The sequence below is a fragment of the Helicoverpa armigera genome, chromosome 19 (assembly GCF_030705265.1).
Source record: "Helicoverpa armigera isolate CAAS_96S chromosome 19, ASM3070526v1, whole genome shotgun sequence".
Taxonomy (NCBI): Eukaryota; Metazoa; Arthropoda; class Insecta; order Lepidoptera; family Noctuidae; genus Helicoverpa; species Helicoverpa armigera.
Window position 1 is genome coordinate 6,066,998 of NC_087138.1, and position 24,547 is coordinate 6,091,544.

At 36.5% G+C, this 24,547-nt stretch overlaps 3 long non-coding RNA genes across 3 annotated transcripts; all 3 read right to left on the reverse strand.

Moving 5' to 3' along the window:
• Positions 1-2,679: 2,679 nt before the first annotated feature.
• On the reverse strand, positions 2,680-4,543 carry LOC126053577 (uncharacterized). Its single transcript, XR_010277422.1, has 2 exons — positions 3,556-4,543; positions 2,680-2,805 (listed from the first exon to the last, which is right to left on the reverse strand). It is a non-coding gene; the product is annotated as an uncharacterized LOC126053577 (long non-coding RNA).
• A 12,578-nt stretch (positions 4,544-17,121) lies between these two features.
• On the reverse strand, positions 17,122-18,546 carry LOC135118229 (uncharacterized). Its single transcript, XR_010277446.1, has 2 exons — positions 18,082-18,546; positions 17,122-18,002 (listed from the first exon to the last, which is right to left on the reverse strand). It is a non-coding gene; the product is annotated as an uncharacterized LOC135118229 (long non-coding RNA).
• A 3,028-nt stretch (positions 18,547-21,574) lies between these two features.
• On the reverse strand, positions 21,575-24,521 carry LOC126054855 (uncharacterized). Its single transcript, XR_007511150.2, has 2 exons — positions 22,871-24,521; positions 21,575-21,681 (listed from the first exon to the last, which is right to left on the reverse strand). It is a non-coding gene; the product is annotated as an uncharacterized LOC126054855 (long non-coding RNA).
• Between the last annotated feature and the right edge of the window lie 26 nt (positions 24,522-24,547).

Genomic DNA, 24,547 nt, shown 5'->3' on the forward strand with positions numbered 1-24,547 from the left:
TTGACAATTATACCCGATCGAATATATAAAGATAACTTAAAAAAATTCTAACAAAACATTTTTCTTCTTTGGAAATTAAGTAATTCGTACTTAGTTCGTAATTAATATAGTTAATAAGAATTATGTTTCATTACAAAACAAATTAGACCCCCTTCACACTATTGTTTGTCCAGCGTAGGCGTTCGATAAACGTATACGCAGCCAGAAACGCGACAATTCGGCGCAGGTATCACGTAGTTACGGCTTCTGACTGCCAGAAGCCGCGACAATGCGGCGTTTCCTCTGTCAGTCAATTGAACGCTAATGTAAGGTATTCATTTACCGTTGCATTAACGCTGCGACTACGCGGCGACGGCGGTGCTCGCGTCGCGGCGCTGCGCATACGTTCATCGAAAGCCTACGCTGGACCAAGGTGGATGGCCCTAGGAATCATCGTAACAGACAAGTATTTCTTTTATTGATGACAATATGAATAATCCGACATTGTTAAATAAAAAAAATTAAAAGTAGCTTAAAAAATGCAAATTGAAATCAACTATTCCTCGACAACCAATTTATATAAATGAGATCGAAATACTGACACTTTCTACTTCTTACAATACTTTTCATTATTCTGTCATTATAATTCTTTTATTTTGTAAAATCTTTATATTAGAAGGTCTAGCAACTATTGATAGGTACATTAGCTTCAATCGGTGTGGACCTCTGCATAGTGTTAGTAATATTTGCAAATACTTCATTACCATAATAACGCTTTGTAGCTATGAGAGGTGTCACTTTATCAGTATCAGTAATAGGAGACGAGCTCAAACTTTGTGGTATGTCCAAAAATCCAAGGTGTTTCCCATGGGCGCATATGATTCCGCAGTCACATTCAAAGCAGCTTGCATTGCGTAATGTTAACATAGAGAGTCCCTTTTTCCACAAAACTTGATGGACTTCTAGAGTTCCCCTAAATGGTAGCAAATTCTTTGGCATTTTATTTTCTTTATCAATGATTTTATCTTCAGGTACATCAATTAGAGTAATATTTTTTATATTTTCTCGGCACACCTGCATAAACTTGTCATAGCTGCCTACATCAATACCATGGTTAACGCAGGAATCAACTGTCCTTTTTATTGTTCCCCCGACACCATCGGCAGCACCCTTGCCGTGACCAGTTTCAGTATAGTTCCATGTTATTGTATTTATTTGTGCGAATTCTTTGTGTATTTGTGTTATCATATGAAATATGTATTTATTGCGATATTGGGAAGTCGGTGAATCTGTTTGGATATGTAACGTGTCTATAAATAGGTTATCGGTGATGGTTTTTTGTATCAAAGGAACAAAGTGTGCCCAAACAGCTGGAGCGTCATGTCTCAAACAAGAACTCGTTGTACAAATAGATTTTGGTCTTGCTGAACTAGTTGCAAAATCAAAACTGTAGATTATTGCAGTGTGAAGGCTAATTTCTTTTCGACTTCCACCAAAATGCATGGATTGTACTTCTTTATTAAATTTTAATCCATAGTTTTCAGAGAAGTCTGCGTGAATTACAGCACAGTTAACAGGCGTTGAATCCTTTAATTTCTTCAGGCTTATACATATATTGATTATGGATTTTGTAAATATGTTTAAAAAATGCTGGTAGACTTGCAATCAAAACATTAATTAATTCTCTTGGCGTGGCTTTTACCTCTTCTTTTTTCATGACTGTTATAACTTTTAGGCCTTTTCTTGTTTTAACAGTTTCTCTCGCACGTATCCATTTACAATAAGTAATATGATGATTATCCGAAAATTCCTTGAATTGTACAAGCTTATCTTTACAGTATTGGCACTCTCGTCTCAGACATTTCTCTTCGTATATAGAACAACACATATTCTTTATTAATGCATCGCAGTCTGGTTCGTCTATTATAGAAGATATTTTCAATGCTTTTATCATTAGGTCTATGTTTTCATGAATGATGCACTTGCATGTGTCCCTTTGGGCACTCTTAGGAGCCAACACCCAAAAAGGTCTATGTTTGCAAAAGAAGCTATAACTCACTTTGATTTTATGTTTAGACATAAATTTCTCATGCAATACTTTTTGTGTCGTTGTCATATACCGTTTTTGCTTTTGCATTTTCAATCTTGTTATATACTCTTTTTTTCCTGCTCCGATTGAGCTGTTTAAGTCGTCGAGATAAAAGTTGCGCACTTTTCATACCAACTGTCGAATTCGACTATCTTCTTTAGACTTTTCTTTATTTATCACTCTTTTGACTTTTTCGGTTGACTCTATCTTATTTTTTTCTTTATTTTGCTTCTTTCTCACACACTTATTAAGCTTTACTTTTAACTGATTGTTCTCCTCTTTAAGTTTCTTAATTATTGTCATAAGGTACTTTCTTTTCTTCTGTTCTATGTATCGAATTCTTCGAATTTTTACATCAGCTTGAGGAGATTGATTTAATTTTAAGGGATCTTCAGACATTGCTTCTTTTTCTTTGCTGTCTTCAGTTTCTTCTATAGTTATATCAATAAGAACACTTACCTCAGGGACTGTTTGTTTTTTAGACTCTTTTTTCTTATTTTCTCTGTATTTTTTTGACGCTTCGCACCATTTCTTCCTCTTTTCTCGTTGATCACGAGGTGATAATTGATTCACGCTTTTAATTTTCTTTTGGTCTTTTCTTTTCTGATACCTTCTTTTTTCCTAGCTCGTAGAGAACTGGATCTGCCTTAATTTCAGCGTATCTTATTCTTCTGGCAATCTTTTGCTTCTCTAACCGCTTATTTTCCTTGGAACTCTTTTTCCTGTCCATGATTTAACTAAAATAATAAGCAAAGTGTACATTAATATTTACATGTTCACTGAAAATAAATAGACATACTAGGCTGCCATGCTTGTTGCCGCCCGCATGCAACGCATGCAATTTTCACGTTGCTGGCAGTACGCATGCATGCCTGATCCACATAAGCAGGTTAAAGGCTGACCCCACATTAGGCGTGCTGCCCCCACGCAAGCTGGGGCATGTGAAGAGTGCGACACGATCGCGCATCGTGAGCGTCGCGTTTTGCTGCCTTGCGACGTGTGCAGCGAGCACGCGACGCTCACCTTAGCGTTTAACCCCCTTCAGTCAAGTCAGCGGGCGAAGAAATCGGGTAAGAACGCGATTTGAGTGACGCGTAACGCTGTACACACGGCGACAACAAGCGACGCTTACGCAGCGCGCTCGCGTCGCGCACGCGGCCCCCGCGTCTCTCACAAGCCCATGGAACGCGCGCGTATAATGTGGGGGTGGCCTTAAAGACTTGTATAATAAAGTAACTATATTATTTGAAAGCGAACATATTAAATGGGACTTATTAACACAAATTATGTAATTACCATTCACATATTATCATTACCGTTAACACGGAAGAAAGGGTAATGATGACGATGGTTATGACGTTTAAGTCTCCTTACGATTTTTGTACCTAAACATATCACTGCAAAGAGCACAATCAACCATTTTTATGTTTAAGTACCTAAAACACACAAATATGCATATTTAAAAAAGACCTAGTATTGGTGCTTACCTGATTTCCTGTGGAAGTGGTGATGACATAAATAACTGACACACTGTTCACAAACTACTGTTAGTCGAAAAATTTGAGCGGTAAAATTGACGTGCGCTCCGCTTCACTGCGTGAGACTGAGGGGACTGAGGGAAGGTGGGCGTGGGTTCTCGATCACGGTAGGTAGTAAGAACGTTCGAGAAATACAACTTTGACGATGCCGGAATGGTGTTGACGAATTTCTGTGACAAAATTTATATTATTTTTTATTATATGTTATTTGTTGTTAAATCACTTGATGGTTTATTATATTACTTAAGATAATGTGTTCTTTCGAAATACGAGGAAAAAAACGGAAACTACATTGACATTTTTTGATAAATAAATAAGGAAGTTTAATACTTGTCTTTTTTCCGTAAATGGTGATTGACGTTTGGTGCGTGTTAAATGAAATAATAGATTAGATAAAGGTGGTAAATTATTAAAGAGCGCGGAGCCTTAAGTAAAAATATGTAAGAAATGTCATTTAAAGTAAATTAACAATGCAGATATGATATTTTATTTATTATTATCATATATTTGTCATAAATGAATTTCCGCGGATTGACCCGTGTACGTCAAGTGTAGGCATCGGTGGCGCTGTGTGCGTGAAGCGTAGGCGCTGTGTGGTGCTCGCAGATTCTCCACAATCATGGTAGGTGGCGCTGGCAGTCGCATACGTACTATGGCTTTGCCGTCTCGTTACAAGTATTATTAGGGTAGATGCCCCACTTTTTCAAATATGCTTATAATTTAATAAATATTGGTTCTACATTAATAACACCTATGAATGTAAATAGTTTAATCCTTTATGTTTATTTGTGATTTGTCTTTTTGGACCTATATACTACACGTTTTGCAGATTTTAGCTTTTTGTAGACCTCAATTTTTGGGGATAGATGCCTACCCCTATGGATAGTTGCCCCACCTTGAAAATACTAGCAAGGATAGATGCCTACGGTGCGGGATAGATGCCCTTCATACTGTTTAAGCATATTATATCAATAATATTTATATATATTTTGACTTTAATTTATTTGAAATGAAAAGTATTTTGCAGTTTTTTAAATGTCTTTATATTCATTATCAGATTAATTAAAATTAACACAATAAAATTCTAAAAGTATTTGTTCAACAAAAATAATGCTTTCATATTTTAAACCCTTATTATAAAATATTAATTATTTAGTTTCAACATGCAAAATCATAAAAATCATTCTTTCTTAAAAACTAAAATAAAACAATACTTAGCATCATAATATTTAACCGGACAGTGCTTTAAGTTTTCTACGAAAAATTCTAAAACGTATACAGGTTTCATGTAACCAGCACTGACACATTACACATTGAATCCAGTCGGATTTAGACTTTGTTTGTTCATAGTTTTCAAAGCATTATATGCAGTTATTTTTATTTGTATCTTTAGGCTCATCCTGTCCATCTCTTTTAGTCTTCTTCCCCGGCAAATCTTTAGTTTTCTATTCCTTAACTTTGTTCTTAAGTGAATTGTCTTCATCTTCACTGTTTGAACAGTAAATCATTCGTAATCAATAAAAAGTGTAAATACCTATACATAAACACATGAAAAATATAAAAAATATATATTCAAAGCACTTATAATACATTCAGGGTACACGTGGTATATGGAGGGATAGATGCCCCTAGGGGCACCTATACCGTAAAAAATCAGGGCAACTATCCTTTTTGACAGAGTTAGATGCCCTAGTATTTTTTTAAATAAATAAATACAATAGAGCAACTATTTACATCAAAATGTATACTTTATGAAACAATATACATACGTAATAAAAAAATTGATGGAATTAATATCTACTTATAAAGTTATACAACAGCAAATACTCACCTTTAAAAATTTTACGCTCGCTGTAAGTTCGCCGCGGAGATGAATTCACACACGAGCGAAACGCGACCTCACCCCTCGATGGCGCGTGGCTAATTTAGGTGCGGGGTGCTTGTGGCTTCTAGTTAAAAGGTTGTTTCTTAATGGCGAAGATGGGAAGTTAGGTTTTTAAAAAATGGGGCATCTATCCCACTGCGGCATCTATCCCGCCTTTACCCTATCCATTATTTACGATAACTCAAATCTTTAACATTTATCGTATTAAACGGCTTCGCGCAAAACAACTGTGACAATGACAATAATACTGACATTGTAGACATTATGATAATTGAGGTTAGGTTGCGTTCAGAAATTATTTAAAAAGAGTATTTTCGTGTACTTTATTGTTTTCATAAAGTATAAAGTACAATTACTTGAAATAAAGTACAATATTTTATAATAAAGTACGGGTGGCAACCCTAGCCACGGGGCCGCCTCGACCGATCCACCGACTCCCGAACTGCTCAGTTAAGTACTCACGCACAGTGCTGTGGTAGTGCGGAGGCGCGCCGTCTTGCTGGAACCAGATATCTCTTAAATTGGCTAATGGAATCTCATCCAGCATTGAAGACACCATATTCCGCAGCAAAGTTAAATAACTTTCGCCAGTAAGGCGCCCTTCTATGAAATACGGGCCAACAATGTTGTCGTTCAGAATACCTGCCCCGACGTTAATGGAAAACCTGTGTTGGAAAGAGTCCTCCCTGGTTAACATTGCATTGCGTATTGACCACCAGTGTTCATTGTGTTGATTGAACAATTCGACACGCGTAAACATGCACTCATCTGAGAAGAGGATATTTGCTTCTGTGTTGTCGAGTATCCATCTGCACAATGTCATCGTTTGTTCGTAATCCACAGTGGTCAATTCTTGACCTTTTCTGTAGTGGTATGGATGATATTCATACGAACTAATTATATTTTCCATGCACAGGACTGGCTGATGTTAAAATGGCGAGCTGCGTCATTTGTACTTCGCCGGGGATCTTCTTCTAAGTAGTCCACGGCATCGTCGTACAGATCCTGCGAATACGCCGTTCTTCGCTCGCGTTTTCACCACACAAAAAGTATGCTCGTATCATCGCCGTATACTCCCGAGATGTAAATTGATAAGAGTATGGCCGCCAAAAATTGTACAATAACAGTCGTGAAAATGTAACACTGTAACATACGTGAATGAAAGTAAGAGCCCTCGCACATTACGGCCACCAGTCGCCGCCACTAAACGCGACCACCAGTAGTTCGGCTAGACCACTACACGCCGCCACCAGTGGCAGCCACTAGTGGCCGCATCAAGCCACCAGTGGCTGCCACTTGCGTCAGACACTAGCTGCAAGTATCTCGACAGAGGTAGACGTGTGTTGCCCAAGAATGGACGCACTCTTGATTTCGCTATTGTTGCTTATTATTCTAAAACGTAGAAAACGGCGCCGAATTCAGAACCATCGACGACCAATTCATCGGCGTCACTGGGTACATCCAATTCTGACATCACGCAATAAAAATGGACAGCACAAATTGCTGTTCGAAGAGTTAAAATGTTATCCAGATAAGTTCTTCAAGTATTTTAGAATGAGCGTGAACTCATTCAATGAATTACTTAGCGTTTTGCACGATGACCTCAAACATCAAGATACACGCATGAGAAAAGCATCTCTCCAACAGAAAGGCTGGCTATAACTTTAAGGTAAGTATCATTCATTCGTATCATTTTGCTTCTATTAGTTTGCGACTCACGTGGATTCTAGAACGTAAAACAAACAATTAAAAAAGCCAAATTGAAATAGAAATTATTTATTAATGAGAATTGAAAAATCGCAAACTAAATCAAGTTACATATCGCAGATATACAGTTTTTATAACAAATACACATTTACTTTTACATAGTCAGTTGTCAAAAAGATGTTCATTTATATCATCTGACAAAACAGAATTCATAGTATTATCAGATGCAGATGGCGAGCTAACGGAAAAGTCATGCTCAAAATTTGATTGATATCCCATAGAAGGTGGACGCGAAGCCGATTGATATCCCAAAGCAGATGGACGCGGAGTCGGTTGATAACCCGAAGTAGATGGTTGCATAGTATGGTATGAGCGTGGTTCCTGAAATGATGATGTGAAATATCCATGTTGTTGATTCTGTGATGTTCGCATATACTGTTTATATTTTTTTAGTACCATCAATACATCGGTTTGAGCATCCAATTTAAATTCATTGGGTATTTGTTTAAAGTGCGGGACCAAGGACAAAGCAAAGTTATGGTCAGCGTCTTCTTCATGCTTGTTAGAATGACGAGATTGTAATTGTTCTGAAATACTAACAAGTATATCAGTTTCTGCTTGAATGTCTTCATTATTTGTCTTGTTCTTTTTTGGCCTTTTTCTCTCAGTCGCATCGTGTACCTCGTTCGGTAATGGGCTGGGATCACGTCGTGTGTCAGCCAAGTTTTTTAAAAAAGATAGTTGTTGATAATATATATACGGCTTGCGACTCGATGATGCAGATCCACTTTTAACGCTCATTTGTTTAGAGTGTTCTCTTTGAAACAGTCACGAAGGCTTTTCCATTTTCGCTGCAACTGGGATGCTGAAACATAAAAATAACATAATCAAAGGTTTCTAATCTGTTCTTTTTGTTGCAGGTACCTTGCTACTGGTTGTTCATTTGGTGATTTTGAATTAGTATATCGATGTGGTGCGTCAACTGCGAGATTGATTGTAAAAGAAACATGTAAATTGATCTATGCATCACTTCAAGATATCTGCGTACCACAACCAACTGAAGAGATGTGGAGTAAAATAGCTAAGGGGTTTGAAGAATATGCTAACTTTCCAAATTGCTGTGGTGCAATTGATGGAAAACATATAAGGATTATTAAGCCTCAAGATAGCGGATCCTTATATTATAATTATAAACACTATTTTTCCATCGTACTTCTAGCTATCTGTGACGTGAATTATAAGTTCACATTTATTGATGTCGGCTCTTATGGGAAAGCTTCAGATTCGACTATCTACAAAGAATCGAAATTATTCAAAAAATTGGAAGACCAATCCCTGAATTTACCTGCACCAAAAGCAATTTCTAGTAGTTCTGGTCCTGTAAACTACTGTTTTGTTGGTGATGAAGCTTTTGGTCTTGCAGAACACATGTTGAGACCTTATTCAGGAAAACACTTGAATATTGAAAAAAGAATTTTCAACTATAGGCTTTCTCGAGCCAGGCGTCATATCGAGTGTGCCTTTGGGATATTAGTGAATAAGTGGAGAATACTACATCGACCATTGAATGTGTCAATAGATTTCGCCGAAGACATCGTGAAGGCCTGTTGTATACTACACAACTTTGTTCGTCAGAGAGATGGATTTAATTTCCATCATACATTGACTGTACCAGGACTTCACGATATCGATAACGCCCACGTGCAATCTCGTCGTTCATTAAACACCAGAGATATATTGAAAGATTATTTTATTAGCAACGAGGGAGCTGTACCTTGGCAAAATAATAAAATATAATAAATATATAATAATAATGTAAAATAAAATTGTCCAAAACTTACCTGCTTTGTTTTTCCGCTACATTTTTTTCACTAAAATTTGGAATAAATTTTAGGCACAATTCCTCCCAAGCTTCAGTTTTCTTACCCCTGTCGCTATACAAATCTGACTTTAAATCCCAAATAGCGGGTCGCTCTTCGACATCGGAAATAAAAGCGTCTACATCAAAATGAGGAATCGGATCCGTGGACATCATGCACGTGCATTCAGTACGCAGCTTACAACAAGACTAGACCCGGGAGACGGGATTGGGGAGCGGCGCGCAGGGGTGGGAAGAAGCCGGCAACTGTGGCCGTGTATGCGCACGAGTCGAACGACAAAACGCAGCCACAAGTAGCGAGCGCGCTCGACTCTCGCAGCTTGTGGCTCGGACGCGGCCACTCAAGCGCTCAGTGTGCGCCGATTCTATATAAAATGTATGAAGAAACGCGTCCGCAGGTTGTGGCGGCCACTAGTGGCTGAAGCGTGGCCGCCACTAAGTGGCCAGTGTGCGGGGGCTCTAACACGCGTGATTTTATTAAGCCTAGTGTACATTAGACACAATGTTAGAATTTGTTTTTTTTTTGGGTTTTTTGTTAATTTTACTGTAAATTAATTAATTTGATAAAATTAGATTTAAACTCAATAAAACAAAATATATATTAAAGAAAGTTTTATTTTTCAAATAAAAATGTTTTATGTACATCTATTTCAAATTAATAGAATAGAACCATACACCTTATAGGTACTTACGTAACTGATCTGAAGTACGAGATCCAAGTACGAGTTATTATTATATGTATGTAGTAAAAAAACAACTAAGAAACAGTCTTCTATAAAAAAACAATAACAAATCAAATATTTTCTTCTTTGTTTACCATAAAAATGGTAGGTAAGAAAAAAAAGAATAAAAGTCTTTGTTTCGCCGCATGGCTTTCGTAAAAAAAAATTGTAATATCTATCTATATAATCATTCGAAAGTAAAACCATATCTTCCTAGATAAACCGATTGTTATAAAATTCGATACGCAAGTTATACTTAAAGATCTAAATCTAAAATAAACACATTTAAGAAATATGTATATTATGAAACTATGGAATTTTCCGTTTGCATAGAAAACTGAAATTGACTGTAAGATCTTTTTAAAACACTTTTTTGAAAATAAATTATATAACTGGTATTTAGATCTATATAACCTGCTAATTTGTACCTATACCAAGTTTTATTAAAAGTGTTTAGGTAATTCGTTTTCAAGATCAATAAAAGTTTGTATAAAGCCATTCCGCGTAAACGCTTAGCATAAAAAAAATAATATTAGAAAAATATTTTAAAAAGTTATCATTAAATTAAATTTGACTTCGTATCGTTCTAATTAACTTATATTTGAATATGGCGGATATAAGTCAAAAAGACTAACCTTTTATAACAATATCAACATTTTTGGGAAGTCTTTTCTTGTTTTCTCGTAACTTTAAGAATTACATAAGAATTACACTAATCAATCTTAAATCTACCTAATTTTTACCAAATAAAACTCAATCCGTGACAGACTGTACGTGTAATGCCGCCTCCACTCATTCGTCCAACACCCCCAACAGTTCTTCCAAACTTCCACAAGTGGAACGTAGGCGGCATAAAAATGTACGTTCGACATTAATTAGACATGACATAGATTAATAATTAGTTACGAAAGACAATAAATTACGTTCACAGATTATAGAAAATATATTTGATCTGATGCTCTATTCTTTTTACCACACTTAATTCGGGAACAATATCACGATCTTTTTTTGTAGGTACAAATTTTAGTGTTGGTTTATAAATTGTTTTTAAAAACAGCACAGAATAACCTACAGTAACATCAACTTCTACCCTTTCTATAAAACCAACATAATATTTCCAAGATTGTCTTATAAAATACCTCACTAATACACTATCACCTACACTTATATTATCATCTTTGGTGTTTGGGGAATCACACTCTTTGTCAGTTATCTTGTTTATATCAGTCTCTTCTTGAATATTGTGATTATTTCCTGTTTCTTCTTCAACTGTTTCACGAGTTATAATAGAGTCAGAATCGGGTATAAACTGTTCGTCATCTGAGGTGTCATGAACAGAAAAATCATCATCGTTTTCTGTGGAGCTTCCACTAGAATCAGCGATATTTTGCGTCTCACGAAATCTTGTCTTTTTGAGTGTAATATTTTGTTTCTCATTTAGTTCTGACATGGTCGACGTGGATGGAGTCGGATTATGATATATATCTATATTTTTTTTATATGATAAATTTAATGTATCACACATGTCAATATTTATGAGATTCGGTTTACCATTATGAAAACGTTTGATACAGAAGGCACGATTTTCCGGTTTGTACCTCACTTCTGATAATAGGGTTACTTTTTTTTGTGTCGTTACCAGTCCTGCCAATCTTCTCAATGTCATTCCTGTTTTCTTTCTCTTCTTGCTCTGAATCAGATATTTCACTTAATTCTGATATTTTCCTTTTTTATCATTCTCTTTTGCTTTATTCCGATCACGATTATTTATTGTATCACTGTCTTTTTCAGATTCTTTGTTTGGTATAAGTTGGTGGTTTTTGACATCTAAACATTCACAATGACCTTTTGGGAACAAGACATCACTACAAAAGCAGCTCAAACATCTGAATTTAATGACATCTGCTATCTCTGTGTTAGCAATTTGATGAAGAATCATTGTCTGTGGTACAGGCGTTAGAATTTCTGATATTGTGTAAGGATTTTAAATGCTGTTTGGGCATTTCGTATATCTATGCCCTGTGACACATAACCATCGAGTCTGCGTTTTAACGCGCCACCAACTCCATCAGCGGCTCCCTTTCCATGAGAAGACTCACTGAAATTCCACGTGGAGTTAGGGAATCCTAACAATTTTGTATGTTTTGAAAATATATAAAAATTCTTCTTTTGTTTGTATTGGCTAGTAGGGCATCAGAAAAAAAATGAACAGCGGACACAGTTGGAAATTCCTTTCTAATATGGTTAAGATGGGCCCATATGGCCTCTGGACCATGTTCATTGCTTGGTGATAAAAAAGCAAATGCTTGTGGCTTGGTTCCACTGGTATACAAGATACCAGTATGAATTGTTATTTGTGGTTTAGATGCACCAAAGTGCATAGATTGCACTTCTGTTGCAAGTTTGCATGTGTAATTTTCGCTAAAATCTATATGAACAGCAACTTCAATGTTTTTCAAGGTTTTTATGCACGATGTGTATTGGTTATACTGATGTTTAATGTTGTAAATATGTTTTTTTATAATATTAAGTTCTATGTTAAATTTCTGTACGGATGATGGGTAAAATTGGCCGGTATATCCAATGAAAACCATTCGCATATCAAATGATAGCTTATACCCTAAGCTTCATTTTTTGTTATGGGCACAACCTTGTAAACCACCGGAGAACGAAGATATAACACCTGATAACATAGGACAGCCCATGGACTTGAACCACCTCAGTGCGTATGGGAGGGATGTTTAAGTGCATTATTATTGTCAATAATTGTCAGAACGAGTCACAGAAGGTATCTGTGCCCATATTTTCCAAGTTTATTGAAAAAAAAAAAGATTATTTAGCAGGTAGTATTTACAACGTATGGTGTACGTATTCCGCCGTTCTGGTGAGTCTAACCGGTAAATCCAATAAAAACCATTCGCATATCAAATGATAGCTTATACCCTAAGCTTCATTTTTTGTTATGGGCACAACCTTGTAAACCACCGGAGAACGAAGATATAAGGGCTATATTTCACCGGGACACCATGGCGGCGCAACCAGTCGCCGCTGCCAGCAAAATGTATACAGCTCTATAGAGAGTTACTTACCTGGTATCCGTTTAGTTGCGCAACCAATTTGGCGGCGCGACCAACTCGGACGCGTGCATAGAATGTTACTGGTTACGCCGCCACGCTGGTCGCGCCACCACTAACTACTATAGCGCGATATGGTGTCTCACTCACTCGGCCGCCAGTCCGGCCGCCAGTGACGCTCCCACCTCATTGCATGCAGCACGTGTCACAGTTATGTTTTATTTTTTAACTGCTTATTTTAATATCTGAGTAGTTTGTTAACTGCATACGATGGATAATTTCGATACAGAAAGGTTTATTATCGAAATTCAAAGTAGACCATCAATTTGGGATAATTCCTCGTCAGATAATTCCGATAGAGATTTGAAAAAGGAATGTTGGGAGGAAGTTGTAGATTTATTTGGAGAACAGGAGCAAACCGTTGAACAAAAAAAGAGCTTTGGTAAGTAAACAACATTTATTTTTCTGAATGAATTTGTCAATCAATAAATGTTCATGATGCTTCTGGTGTAACATGGAAAGCCAAAAGCTCGTTGTAAGTTGTGTATGTATTTATTAATGAATATAATTATTTTGCCATGGAAGTGGGTTTTCGTTTACAAAATAATGTGTAAAATTATCTCGAGTGGTAGTAGCAGCACGCCCTCCTCTATTGAAATTTTGCTGTGTTGTTGTTTGAAAGCCCATTATTGTCAGAGTATCGTCATATGAATATCCATCTCTAGAACGTACAAAATTGTGTAACACACAACATGTTCTCACAATGGATTTTGCTAATTCTGTGTGGACATTTAATGGTCTGTGGAAAATTCTCCATTTATTTGTTAAGATGCCAAATGTGCACTCGATGTAACGGCGAGCTCTCGATAGTCTGTAGTTAAAAATTTTCTTTTCGGCACTGAGGTTGTTTCCTCCGTATGGACGCATAATATTTGTGCTCAACCCGAATGCTTCATCGCCTATAAATACGTAAGGGAAAAGCGTTGGGTTATTTTCTGAAATTTGTAGGGGCTCTGGAATATTTAAAGTATTACTTATGAGTTTCTTATACAATTCAGTTTCTTGGAAAATTGCTGAATCGCTACTTTTCCCATAGGCACCGACGTCTATATAAATGAAATTATAATTAGCGTCACATGCAGCCATCAGCACCAATGAAAAAAAGTGTTTATAGTTATAATACATCGAACCAGAATCAGCAGGTTGAATCAGTCTTATGTGCTTTCCATCGATACTACCGATGCAGTGTGGAAAGTTGGCATGTTTTTCGAAACCATCTGCTATTTTCATCCAGTCATTTGCAGTAGCCGGAAGTGATAAACATGTTTGCAACTTATCCCAAATCACAGCACACACTTCTTTTATTATTGTGCTTAATGTTGTTTGTCCTAGACGAAAGCTGTAATGCAATTCTCTCATCGTACATCCACTTGCGAGGTACCTGTAATTAACAAAAAGTAATTCTTCTTAAATTTAAGAGCCCAGCTCTTGTCGGTGCAGCTCCTTCCATTTACGCCTATCTAGCGCCAACTCCAGAACTTCCTTATACGTAAAAAGTAATAAGTGTTATAATTTTATTTCCAGGGTTAGTGTTGCAAAAAAGGTGGAAAAGCATCAGATCATGCTATGCGCGGGAAGTCAAACGCCAAAGAAATGTTAAGTCCGGGTCTGGAGCCACTAACCGCAAAAGCGAATATTTATATTTTAAGCAGTTACAGTTTCTACAAAAAGTAGTAGCTATCAGAGAAGAAGGTGAAGAAGAAAAAAATTCGGAGAGCACTGAAGTAGGCGAGCGACCAAAAAAAGTTACAAACAAACGTAAACTAGCAGTAGACGATGATCCTTTTATTCAAGCATTAAATAATTCAATTGAGCAAAGACGCCGTGAGACAACAGAGCAGAGACTACGCGAGACAGCTGAGGTTGACGAAGATCGGCTATTTTTGCTTTCATTGTTGAGCACATTAAAAAATCTACCTCCTCAAATTAAAATGGCTACCAAAATAAAGATGCTAACTTTGTTGAACGATGCGTCAGGTTTTTCTGGTAACAGGACGTTTGATTATACTGGTCCGTCTTTTCGGAATTCTCCAGAAATTAATCCAGGTGGCAGGATGATGAGTCATGACACCTACCATCCTGGTTATTCGACGCAACGGCAAGTGATTGCTACTGAATATCCTGGACCAAGTTATAGGACAAACACGAATTATCAGAATGAACCTATCACAAGTAGTCCTAATTCCCCATATAATTCTATGAATACAATGACATATGCAAGTTCTCCAAGCGACACAAATGATTCACAGGACTCAGAACCACTTATGGATCTATATAGCACTTAAACGTTCATGCTTGTTTGTTAGTCTACATTTTTTAATAAAACTTACTTTAAAAATGTTCATAGTTTGATTTAACTTACCTTAATGTTACAAACAACTTTTCTTCAGGACTGATTGATTTTCTTAATATTGTGTCTTGCTTTAACAAATCATTTTCACACAAAGTCAGTAACTCATCAAAGGACCTCACGGACATCCTCACATAATAACGTATATGTTGACGAATTGTCCTTTCTTACAGCGATCGGCTAAATAAGGATGAACCCACCACTGTTTCTTTTTTCTCTTGAACTCTCTTCTCCTACGTACATACAGCAGTAGTGCTGTCTCTTCAACGTCCATTTTGATACTGTCTCAGTGTGGTGTGGCGACTCTGGTGTCTGTATGGTGTCCAGTTTGGTAGCTTACGGACACCACGGTGGCGCAACTGGTTGCGCCGCCATGGTGTCCCGGTGAAATATAGCCCTAACACCTGATAGCATAGGATAGCCCATGGACTTGAACCACCTCAGTGCATATGGGAGGGATGTTTAAGTGCATTATTAGTGTCAATAATTGTCAGAACGAGTCACAGAAGGTATCTGTGCCCATATTTTCCAAGTTTATTGAAAAAAAAAAAGATTATTTAGCAGCTAGTATTTACAACGTATGGTGTACGTATTCCGCCGTTCTGGTGAGTCTAACCGGTAAATCCAATAAAAACCATTCGCATATCAAATGATAGCTTATACCCTAAGCTTAATTTTTTGTTATGGCCAAAACCTTGTAAACCACCGGAGAACGAAGATATGACACTTGATAGCATAGGACAGCCTATGGACTTGAACCACTTCATTTTGTATGGGAGCGATGTTTAAGTGCATTATAATATTGTCCATATTAGTCAGAACATATCACACGAGGAAATGCTATCTCCAATAATGGAGATAATATACGGTGGTAGAAGTAAAAGTTTTTATGTTTTGTTTTGCTATTAAAACAATTATGCCTAGTTAAGACCGATTTTAATTGATAATCTACCCTAGGCTTATTTAAATAAGTGATAAGTTGACGAAAATACATCATGCAATGAATTTTACTACTATGGATATTATTTTAACAAAAAAAAATGGTGCAGTTAAAAGTATACAGTAAATTACTCAATTAATTTAGAAATTAAAAGATTTTACAGGATATATTACAGTTGTAGGTACCCAATTTTGTGACTCCGAAGTGTAAAATGTCTAGGTAGGACACACGACTCGTGTATGGAAACTAAAATAAACATATTAATAAAAAATAAAATGGAGCTTGTTTAATACATTCTAAATGGGTGGAAACTATTTATATTAATACATATAATACCGCGAACCTGAAATTATTTAAAATCTACCATATCTTCTGTGTAAAAATATCCATAAGTTATAAATTAATGACAAGGACAATATATTTTTCTCAAAAGTACAATTTTTGGCGGCCATACTCATAAGCCATCGCGACAGTAAAAACGTAAACAATTAAAAATAAAAACGCGCGCACCCGCTCGAAAAGGGATCGCTGGCCAGAAGGGGGCGTGGCTTGACCTTAGACGCGAGTTTGCTGGGATCTATGAATGGCATTCAAAACGAAATAGCACTGCGCGTAGTATTTTCTGGTAGGTAGCAATTGTTTGGTAGGTAGGTACAACTAATTCAATTATGAATTTACCAAATAAGACAAATTTTTGACTCTGCAAAACTGCTCAATGTGAAGCTTGTCTCTAGCAGCGATGCTCAACAGAACTAGGGTTGCCACCTTTTTTTAAAGCAAATAGAGTATATTTACTTTTCAAGGTTAAAAAAATAAAGTACAAGATCTGAAAATAAAGTATTATTTATTTAAATTGCTATTTTTTTTCCATACATATTTTTTGTTCCTTCTGGCAACATCTAACAAATATTTATTATCAAAGAACGTCTTAACCGCATCTTTACAATCTATGTTTAGATTGAAGTATATAAATAATTCGTTTTTTATTAAATTTAGGGACGCTCTGTTTCGTTCGTCCCGCCACTTAGCATTCATCAGAGAAAAAACTCTCTCTGTAAATGCTGAAGTGGCAGGAATGGATAGCAGAAATGACACGATTTTATATATATTTACGAAATCATTACTACTTTGAAAATTTTTTTGCCACTTCTGTGATGTAGATAATTCCAAAAAATCTTTAGAATGATTAACTTGTGCATATAACTCTTTTAATAAAGAAACTTCTTCATACAGGTCATCCATGTTAATATTAAGTTTTTGCAGTTTCAAAGTTTCTACTAAGTGAGAAAAGTGTTGATATTCAACATCACTTTTTAAATTTATGTTCTGTTACAGAACCCAGATCGAATCGTACCTGCTTGTGGGGGAAATAGTCTCATTATAATCCAAGCCCTTGACTTGTGTGAACCCTCGTGCACACAGTCGTGCTTTCTATTGTACTATTTTTCCATCTCTATTCTTCTTTAAAGAGAACACCCATTTACACGATACAGGCTTCTTCTAACTTTTATCGGTTAGTATCCACGTCTGATTTTTTTTATGTGACTGAAGCTCTTCAGCTACACTTAAACTTAGTTTTTAGACTAAAAGCCGACCCCAACATAGTTTGGGAAAAAAAGGCTCGGAGGAAGACTGAAGCTCTTCAGCTACAGCTTTCTTCCACAGATGAGAATTAGGACTTTTCATTGCTTCTTCATAAGTGTTTGAAATTCCATATTCTGTGTAATTAGCTTCTAGCCTTTTGTCTCGACGAGGACGGAAGGTGATGGTTCTTGGTTCCTGTATCAAAGAACAATGTCAGACGTCCATAGTAACTTAGGGTCAGTAAAAATATTTCATGGACAGTGAAAATTCTTACAGTTTTTTGTGTAGTTTAATGTCAGAAGCTTTTCTATGTTTTCCACTTTTGCATTGAACTTCTCAAAACCAAATTATTCAGACAGATTACAATGTTTACATTTCGCATTATAAATATTTTGGGGATCTTCAGTAATCCAGCCATACTCTCTTTCCCACTCCGGTTAAAATTTTTGGAGTCTTTTTGTAATTTTTCGCTTTTTAATTGGCGTTAGCGGCGCACTAGAATTTGACGCACTTTCGTCGTCACTACTACCACTTTCCATACTTAATTTATTTAGGATTTCAACTTTTTAAATGAAATAACAACAACTATAAACAATTCTGCCGATATATAAGTATAGCAGTCGTTCGTTTGACGACGTCAAAATTGACGTCAATTTGACATTGACAAGTTCGTTACGGAAGCGTTCGGATACATGGTATCGCCTATCAGGTACTTACTTTAAAGGCGCGTTCTTATTTTTTTTTTTATGAAGGATTTGGTTGTTAGTTTTTTCGGTGTTGAAAATCATCATCCTCCGAGCCTTTTCCCAATCATGTTGGGGTCGGCTTCCAGTCTCACCGGATTCAGCTGAGTACCAGTGCTTTTACAAGAAGCGACTGCCTATCTGACCTCCTCAACCCAGAAACCCGGGCAACCCGATACCCCTTGGTTAGACTGGTGTCAGACTTTCTGGCTTCTGACTACCCGTAACGACTGCCAAGGATGTTCACTGACAGCCGGGACCTACAGTTTAACGTGCCATCCGAAACAAAATACATAAAATACATATAGTATTTTTACGTATTATATATTTTTTCAACAGTATATAGTATGCAGACCCGAAATATAGTACAATACTATATATGTATATTATAGTACGGTTGGCAACCCTAGTCGAAGGTATAAATTAGTGATGGGCGACTCGAGTTATCTAACTCCCGTGAGCGAGTCAGCCCGAGTTAAAATATCTGCAAACCGAGTTGACTCGGAGAACGCGCGCGGCGAATCGAGTTGGCGTGCGCTGCGAGCGGTGCGTCGCGAGTTCCGAAAGATTCCGAACAAGCCCGACCGAGTCAGCCCGACGACCCGAACGTACGACTCGGAGCCGCGAGGGAAAGAAATCGTTCTCGTTATTGGTTTCTTATCAGACGGTTAGTCAAAACTGATGAGTTTTGAAATAGCCAGCTCGCTTATTTTTGTTTTGCTTACGTTTTTCTTATTGTTATTGTTACTTTGTTTTTGTTCGTTGTTTATTGTTTTGTTGCAGTTTTAGTACTTTAAGTGTTGTTTGTTTTGTTTAATAAGTTTAAAATGTCTCCTGGAAATAAAAGAAGTGTTGCGTCTGAGTTTTTTTCGAAAACTGAAAACAGCCACTAAAGTAGTTTGTAAGTTATGCTCCTGTGAGTATAAATAAAGTGAAAATACTACTACTTTAGTGAACCATATAATTCAATATAGTGAAACCGTTGGTGCAAAACCCAGAAACGAATGTGCAAGTAGTGAGCGTGAGGTTTCGAGAATTAACTTGCCAATGCCTTTGTCCAGTGTTTGTGTGTCGGAGAATCGGGAGGAGAATAATACCGTCGATTCTGTTCCTGAGCCTCTTCAGCCACCTCCAAAGCGGGCGCGACAGATGCGCTTAACTGCTCCTTATAAAATAAACCAAAAAGCATGTGATGAAGCCTTACTAGATCTAATAACTAATTGTTGAAAATAAGGGGTTTTATAAAATATTCAAAAAAATCAAATCCTGATTATTTATTACCATCAAGAAAAACATTATCTCAAATGCTGGAAGAAAAATAGAACATATGCAGTTCTGAAATAAAACAAAAATTACAAGATGTAGAATATATTGCACTAACAACGGACATTTGGAGTTCAGATAGTCAAAAGAGTTATATAGTGTTACTGCTCATTTCATTTAAAGTTCAAAATTACAATCGCTTGTTATATCCACATCTGAACTTGTCGACCAGCATACGTCGTTAAATATAGCAAAAGCTTTGCAAGCTATTTTAACTGAATGGAACATTTTTGACAATATAGTTACTATTGTGACTGACAATGCCTGGAGCATGAAAAAGGCTGTAAGTGTCTAAACACACTATGCCGAGAATACGCGACGGAAGTTCGGCAAGATTACGCCTGCAATGCTATTTGAATTACTGGCGACACATTATGCCGAAATTACGTTGCGTTATAGCGTACTGCCGAACTTCAGTCGGGCGTAAGTTCAGCTGAAATTCGGCGGCAACGTATTCTAAAGAACACACATTATACGCGACCGAAGTTCATACACACAAAATTGCGCAACTGAACTTCTGCTGCGTAAGTTCGGCACTTAGGCTGAAGCCAAACGAGCGTAATTTTATGAGTTGTGAGTCGCGTATTTTCGGTAACTTATTTTACGTTCAACTGAATTTCTGTTAAGCTGCCAGACGGACGTAATTTATTCAGTTACTACCGAGCGTTGGTACAGGGTGTTTGTGTTGTCAAGTGCGATGGATCCATTGAAAATATTGTGTATTTATGAAGCATATTCAGAAGATACTTATTCAGAAGATGATACCAGAAAAAGAAGCTGGGTAAACCCACTCAATAGTGAGAGGCTGATATGGGGACAGTTCCATATACTATATGAACGTGTATGTGCAAATCCAGATATGTTTAAAAACTACTACCATATGCCATTACATGTTTTTCAAGAATTATTACATCACATAAAACCTTTTATTACTAAATCGGACACAAATATGAGACTAGCCATCAGCCCAGAGGAAAGATTAATAATAACACTCAAGTAAGTTTTAAAGTATTTTAATTATTATTTTACTTAAGTATAAAGATTAACAAACAAGCTGCACAGTGTTCTATGTTTCATCATATTCATTTGTTTCATTGGAGTGATATTCATTGGCCTGTGTTGTGTATCCTCTATTTACTGGTGTCGGGTAGTATTGATTACTGCTGTTGCTGTGGGAATCGGAAAAGGGTGATGAAAAATGAGGCCAGTTTGATTGTGTGTGCTGTTCTGGAATTTGATACTTGACTTTATTTAATGCTTTCATAACTTCCATGCGAAATTCGAAATTCTGTTTCTCTGTCATTTTGGACATCTCCGGCAAAAAAGATAATAAAAAATATCGATTAGGATCCTTATCATCATTATTCAACTTTTTGAGAAGAGATTCTTGAAACAGTGTCAGTGTTTGTTTTTTATTTTTGGTTCCGGATACAGATGGTTGCGATGACACTGTCTGCTTTGACGTCGACGGCTGGTTTTGGTACACAGGTGTTTGCATTGACGCTGGCTGGCTAGTAGACGGTTGATACAGTGGTGAGTCCGCTTCTGTGGATCTGAATTGTTCATCAAGATCTTCATCGTCATTGTTGCCAGTTATATTACTGTCATCGTTATCAGTGTTTTCAGGAGAAGTTACATTTGAAAATGAGTTCCTTGACAGTTTGGTAACTTTTAGAAACTGCAATAAATCAAAATACGGGCAAACTTTCTTCTTCTTTGCTGCGCTACCACTTCTTTCATCGTTTTCTTTTTTTTTTCACGCATGTAGTAATCTCTTACGGCTTTCCATTTTTTTAGCAGAAATTGTACTGAAAAGCAAAAGATTTAAATTTTAATAGGATGATTATATTATTGATTTATGTACCTAATAAAATTTAACTTAAGTTTTTTAAATTGTGTTCAATTAATTATTTTTACATTTTGTTTCAGGTATCTTGCCAAAGGTATTGATTTAAATACAATAAGTGAAGACTTCTTGATTGGGCGTTCTACTGCGTATGATATCGTCAAACATACCTGTATACAAATATGGAATGTACTTCAGCCTAATGAAATACCAGAACCAAATGAATCTATTTGGAATTCGAACTCCGAGCTTTTTTATAAGAAAACTAATTTTCCAAATTGCGTTGGGGCAATAGATGGTAAACACGTCAGAATAAAATCACCTTCACACAGTGGTTCGAATTATTATAATTATAAGAAATACTTCTCTATCGTGTTAATGGCTGTGGCAGATGCAAACTGTTGTTTTACAACGATCAATGTTGGTGATTATGGAAAAGAATCGGATAACTCTATATTCAGAAAGTCTACATTAGGTCAAAAGTTTTTCAGAAATGATTTAAATTTACCGGAAGACAAAAATTTGCCCAGTTATACAAACGAACCCCAACCTTTTGTTTTTGTTGGAGATGAGGCGTTTGGTTTACACAGAAATATGATGCGCCCATATCCTAACAGAAACCTAGACAGAAACAAACGTATTTTTAATTATCGTCTTAGTAGAGCACGACGATGTGTAGAATGTGCTTTTGGCATATTAACAAATAAATGGAGGGTATTCCACTCTTCAATGCAAGTTAACCCTGACTTTGCCATTGATATAGTTAAAGCTACATGTGTTTTGCACAATTTCGTGCGAAGGAGAGTTGGAGCTAACTTTGACGATGAGTTTCTGAAGTGTCCTTTACAATGTGTTCAACAAATTTCAAATGGAAGAAGGTTGTCGAGTTCTGCTATAGCCACCAGAGATTTTTTTTTTAAATTACTTCGTTAGTGAAGTAGGAGCGTTACCCTGGCAAAATCGAATCAATTCTGTATTCTGATCTTAATATAACCTTAATATAGAATAAAGCATATAGATACGGCCGATATAGATGATATAATATAAATCATAAATCATCGTTTATTTGCACGAAATGTGGGTATAAGCAAGTTGTTACAATATATCAATAATATTTTCATGTTAATAAAAATATGGTAAAAAATACTCACTTTTCATTTCTTTGTCTTCGTTGTTCAAATTGTTCCAATCTTCAAAACAATTCTCAGCAACCTCTTGCCTCTTGCCATGCGTAATTTTTTTTTTTCTGTAAAGACGATATGTGCTCATTAATGACTCTCGCTTTTTCTTAAATCTTCAATTGTGAAATTATTTCCCATATTATGTTGAATGGTTCGCCGTGCATCAGCTACTAAATTTTTATTTTTTGTGGTCTTTACATATTATGGGGTGTGCTTGATATAATTCTAGAAATTGTATCACTTTCTCATTTGTCCATGCCGGTGGCGATTAGCTGGATGAGGAAGACATTTTTACTTGACGTACGCACTCGCTGCGTGTTGTAAGCAGAACTGAGCAAAGCGCCAACGTGTGGACAGATCGCCAACGTTGGCGCGCAGATTCCATTGATAAAACCGACACGAGACGGCCAACTACCAACGCTCGCCCCAACGTTGGGACCAATGTCATTTTCTAGATCCACAAGTTGGACGAATTGCGTTGGAACGAGCGTTGGGGCCAACGTGTGGAGCCGTCGTTAACATATTGGTCAGGACCTATAAGACAAGTATTTCTACACACCTCAGTTGAAATATTGTCATCTCTGATTTCATTTGTTGGCAATGTACAACCTTTATCTTCTTGAGTGGAATCCTGAGATGTTTGTAAAGAAGTAGCAGCATTTACATCCAGATTTGTCTGTATTCTGAGTCGCTACAATATCCTAGTAAATAAATAAAAATAATGTATTTTGAGAGGCGATGACTTCTATAGACTTTGCAATGAATTTCAGAATGAGAGTTATTATGACAGTGAATTTAAATTTTAAACTTACTGTATTGGTAAAAATTTCTATATATTTTTTTGATCCAGTTAGTGATCTATAAACTGAATATCGGAATCGTAGGGATTTTCTATTCAGTCTAATGTAGGTCCAAGTAGCACTTTCACTGGTCCTTGTGTAGAGGTCCTGGTGGTGGAATATCGGACCTCGTTTGTTGACCGCCGTGTTTGTTTACTTTAAATCAGTACCGGACAATAATTTCGTGGTGAAGTGTCGCGCTCTGTTTTAATTGCAATAAATACGTGATTACTTAAATGTAAAGCGTCTTTCTGTTTTAAATTAATATCTATAAAGTTAATTGTATAGATTAAGAATAAAGTGTCATCAAAATACTGCAAAAATGAAAAAGATTGTTTTGAAAAATCCCCGAGCTGAGTATAATATATGTATATTTATGCCTACGTACTTCTTGGTTGGTAGAACTAGGTACCTTCTGGATAGCTACCAGAGCTATTATTAGGAATATGTATGATAATAACAATAACACCGAATAGAATTTCAATATGACCTTGGGATAGTCTTTATGTTGCAATGTACCTTAAGCGTTGCTCCTCCTGTATCAACGTTGCATACAAGTGATTTAATCTCTCGATACACACAAGGAAGCCTAAAAACCCAGTTTTATTTTTTGATTCCACAACTTTTTTCTTTACAATCTGCATTGTGATGCGTTTACGAAGAACTCTTCTGTACTTTATAAATATGGTCAATCCCAATATATGTATATTGTTTGGCTTTTTCAAGATAAGCCAACACTTCATTTACATTTTGTGCAGAAAGTGGCTTTTTTAGGCCATACAAATTGGATGCTCTCGAGTTCAATATA